The sequence below is a fragment of the Plectropomus leopardus genome, unplaced genomic scaffold (assembly GCF_026936395.1).
Source record: "Plectropomus leopardus strain MGB_pleo_1.0 unplaced genomic scaffold, ASM2693639v1 Contig28, whole genome shotgun sequence".
Lineage (NCBI taxonomy): Eukaryota > Metazoa > Chordata > Actinopteri > Perciformes > Serranidae > Plectropomus > Plectropomus leopardus.
This window is the reverse complement of record NW_028274702.1, coordinates 56,408-61,080: the sequence shown is the minus strand read 5'-3', so window position 1 is coordinate 61,080 and position 4,673 is coordinate 56,408. Positions and strand designations below refer to the sequence as shown.

Sequence of the window (4,673 nt, the reverse complement as noted above, 5' to 3'; positions counted from 1 at the left end):
CCCCCACTCCTCTCTCTCCTCTCTTCTTATCTCCTCCCTCAACTTGACCAACTGACAGCTACATGAACAGCGCCAACTAGCTGTTTGAATCTCTGGCTACACACCATACTATAAACATATCCCACTTTTCAAACATATCCCACTTTCACTCTTACACTAATTAACGGGCCGGATTTTGAACGGCCGTGAAATGGAGTGATACATGCAAAGTTAAAGTTAACAGTCCCAGTGATGTTGTATTCCTCTATCAGCACTCATGGAATGCCTCTTGCCCAGTCCAATTGCTTGGTCGGAACTGTTGTATTATCTCTTGCGACCAGACATTAGCCAGACGAAGGCTTGGTAGAGGAACAGCTCTCAGTCCAAGTCGGGTCAGCCTCGCCCTGATGCCGGCTCTCCTCCCTTTCTTGGTCCGGTGTTTTTGGTTTGTTTCTCCCCTCTGGTCTCACTGGGTGCCCAGCATATGCTGTTGGCGATCCTCTCGCAACCTGCTGCATTAGCCCAAACCCCACACAACTGTTTCCAATTTTGATAAGTGCTTCTCTATCATAGAAAAATCATGCTTCAGGAGAAGGGGTGACTGTGTTGAAAAAACAGAAATTTATACCAAAATATAGCAAAAAAGTAGCAAGGATTTGTGGAGCTACAGGCTGCCTCATCTACATGCTCTACTGTCATCACAGCAACAGGACAGGGTGTAGCCTGCTTCCTCCACCTGCCAGAGCAAGAGAGTTTGAATGTTTAAGTGTGACACATTATTTAAAATGTGTAAGGTTTAGGGGCGGGTGTGTGCTAATCTGCCCGCAGAATAGACTGTCCACATCTGTTGTGCTTGGTGTTGTGTGTGAAAAAGTAGACAATGCAATTATCTTATGGTAATCATCTCAACTCGTGTATCATTTCTGGTTGTTGTGAGGGCAGTATTACTTTTCATGTATTCATATTGGAATGTTGACATTGATTTGAGCCCCACCAGTGTATGGATTAGCCCCACCTTTATATAGCCATTAAAAAAGTCTGCTGCTGCCAATGAGTAAAGCATTTATACGCATACAGTATGTAGCTAATCAGCTGACGGTACAATAAAAAATCAAGGAATGGGGCATCAGTAGCTCAGTGGATAGAGCAGGTGCTCCATGTACAGAGGCTGAGAACAGCGATCGTGGGTTCAACTTCAGCCTCAGCCCTTTGCTGCATGTCGACCCCTCTCTCCCTCTCCCTTTCACACACACTGTCCAATCAAATAAAGGCCAAAAAAGCCCAGAAAATATCTTTAAAAATTTTTTTTAAATAATAATGACCATAAAACCAAGGGGGAATGATATAATAGGCACAACCTAAGCAAGTCGCCAGTATTAGCCAACAGGACGCTCCTCCTCTGAAACATTAACAGAAACTGTTGGTGGGATATAGAGGCATGTGAAGGATGGAGCAAAACAGAGTCACAGATGTAACTTGATTAGCACACGTCCAGTGGAATCAGCGCTTCAGGGAGCTGAGGCTTGGGTCATTAATCCCTTGCTGGTCTAGGGAAAGAGCCTCTTACCATATGCTGTACAAGAAGAAGCAAGCCTCTGCAGGCCATATGCTTTTGAGACAACCTTGACACAAATATAACTGTCAGGCAGGGAATCCAGCACTTAGCAGTAGCATCAGCAGCCAGGGAATTGGCACACGGAACTTTGGATGCCTCCCACTGAGGCAAAGTGCTGTAAATACACTGCTGCGGTCTAGGAGGGGAAACTCTAGCTACTATGCCCCTGTTGACCTTTGTTCACCCACAGTCTGTGCAGTCTTTGGAGTTCTTTGCTGGAACATCACCAGGCTACAGGTTTAGGTATAATATATTGATCCACATATATACACATATTGATACACAGATTATTTAACTGTATCAATATCAATATATGTCACGATATACATCAAATCACCATGTCTGTCAAGCTTAAACTTTCTCTTTTACTTCTAAGTGAGATATGAAGATATCATAAGGTTAATTTTGGTTTAAATATTTATTTTCTGTCAGACACTGAACATGGCAAATATACTGTAGAACAGGCATCACCCACTGGCAGTCCAGTTACTAAAAATTCCTCCCAGCAAAGGTCCGAACCTCATACCTAAAATCAGTATTCAATTTAGTAGTAGTAGTCAATTAGCTGAACATTTTACTTCGATTATGATTGCTTTTTGGGTTTTTTTTTTTGTGGTTTATTTTTTGCCCTCATAGTTCACTGACACAGTTTCATTTGACCATGGTGTGTTGGAGTGTAATAAACATATGGTTAATTATTTATTAAACTTTCCAGCATTATAATAAAATTAAAAGCTCCATCTTAAAGGAGTCATATTATACTTTTCCTGCTTTTTAAACATATTAATCCTGTTACAGTGTTGGATGGCCGTGTTAAAGAGCATGTGTCAGATACTGAGATGAGCATATGTGGGAGAAATCCCTGTGGGCAGTTTTGGATGCCTGTAAAAGCTAACCTTTTGATCCTCTTTTTCTAAACCCAACACAGTCTCTCGTAACACTGAGAAGGATGTCTCTAATATGGGCACACTGCTCCATGTTCAGGCGGCTCCCTCTCCTCCGCTTTCCCCCCTCATCCTTCTCCCTCTGCACGACTGCTCTCCCCCTCCCTTCACCACTGGTCTGCCCGAATGTCCCTCAGCTGAGAGGAGTTTCTGGAAAGTTAACCTTGTTCAGTGTTTCCACAGAGGCAAGCACCAGAAACGGATGGACTTTGTTTCCCAGCCAGCAAAAGCCAAAAACGGCCATGTTCACGCCACTTCACAGAGGACCGTTTACTAAACAAGAGAAAGTAGGAAGCTGGCTATGCGGCTAAGCTAATGCTAACAGACGGTGTTGTTCCATTAATACAAGCTCGTGTGGAGGACTCCGAAGCACAAGCTGTAAGTAACATCATATCAGTGTTTTGTCTGGGTTTGTTTTGTGTTGAAAAGTGGACGTGAATACAGTGCTAGTTTGTACACATACATGTTGCTAAAGTTTACTGTAGAGCTAATATCGATTAGCACATAACAATACATTTGATAAAGTTTTTCAAAATCTAATTTATCGTAGTTACCAAATATACAGATGTGGATTAACCTCCACAAGATTATACAGACGCATAACATGCATTAAGATATGTAATGTATTGTTTTTGTGTCTCCTAAAAAAACACAGCATTGTTTTCTCAGCTGCTGAGCTTATGTGATCATTCCTCAGACTGGATACATATTACATTTGTTCAGTGTAATCTATGCTATTTCTGTGCTAACTTTCAAACAGAAAACAACAGAGCACAGTGAGGAGGGAGAGGTGAAGATTAATACTTGTAATATTCCAGTGTTACTGTTGATATGTCAGGTAGAAATTAAATGATTTAAAGCAAGATTAGCTTTTTTCTTTTAATAAAAAAGTTCTACTAAAATACACTGCAGGTAATGAAGCAGAATATTTTTAACTAAAATTATTATTATAATTGTGTTTTTCCAATTACGGTACATCACAGCAAATGCCTTCAACTGCAAAACTTCCCAAAAAACAAGAAGAGACAATGCACTGCAAATCCTGTGGAAACAAAGCCAACATTCAGTAAGTAATAAACAAAGCTTTTGTTTCAATTATTCAGGTATCAAAAATAAAATAAAATAAAAAAAAACAAACAGGTATAACATTATAAAAAAATAAAGAATTGCACTTCTGTCATTCAACATTATAGTATTGTTCTAATAAATAACAGTAAAACAAAAAAAGAACAGTAACAACAAACATATTTTTCAGAGTATGACAATGACCTGAGGAGGCCTCTGTTTGAGGAGATGTTGGAGGAGCCTTGCAGATACACAGATAAACTTAAAGAAATCCCCATCCCAGAAAATCTCTGTGTCCAGTTCCAGAGAATGTCAGAGAAAGAGGTCATTACAGGACAAGACATCATATCTGATATACAACACAAGAAGGGATGACGATCCTCACGTCTTCCCAGGTATCCCCAACACCAGCTAACAAAGCTGCAGTATGCAAGATATCTGTAACATCTGAAAGAGGGAGAGGACATCATCATTACGCGAAATAATTAGTGTCTTCTTTTTTCTGTTTTACAGATTTTGCTGAATCCAGTGTGGAAATTCACCGATGAAGACAAGTATGACCTGTGAACCTCGTTGGGGGTGTGCAGTAAAAGTAACGTGTTAGAGTAGTCCATTACATTTAAGCAGTAACTGTATAACAGATGTGTGGTATTATTATGTGCAGTAACATGTTACTACCTGATAGAAAGTGGTGATATTTTCTCTGCATTTTCAACCTTTTGACATTTTTAATGCCTTGTTGGACTTTGCAGTTTTTGGGTGAAAATAATGCAAAAGTAGTGTTATGCATTACTCTGCACGGGAAGTAATATTGTAAAGAAACTTCCCTTTAAAATGACAGTTACTAGTAATATGTACTGCATTATATTTTGGAAGTTACTTGCTCAACACTGCTTGAGAAAGTTCAAAAGAACAAACTATTAATCATATTTGCTTGTATTTTTCTCTTCCAATGTTCTTATGGATACAGTGCACATTATATTGTCAATAAAATTCTTATTTTTCCTGATTGAGGTGATTTTCTTGTATTGACATTAGGGATCATGTGTTTGCACAGATGGAGGTAAACT

At 39.6% G+C, this 4,673-nt stretch overlaps 1 long non-coding RNA gene across 1 annotated transcript; it reads left to right on the top strand.

Annotated features, from left to right (window-relative positions):
• Positions 1 to 2,601: 2,601 nt before the first annotated feature.
• LOC148185423 (uncharacterized) lies at positions 2,602 to 4,305 on the top strand. Its single transcript, XR_015775971.1, has 4 exons — positions 2,602 to 2,916; positions 3,522 to 3,604; positions 3,794 to 3,998; positions 4,117 to 4,305. It is a non-coding gene; the product is annotated as an uncharacterized LOC148185423 (long non-coding RNA).
• Positions 4,306 to 4,673: the final 368 nt, after the last annotated feature.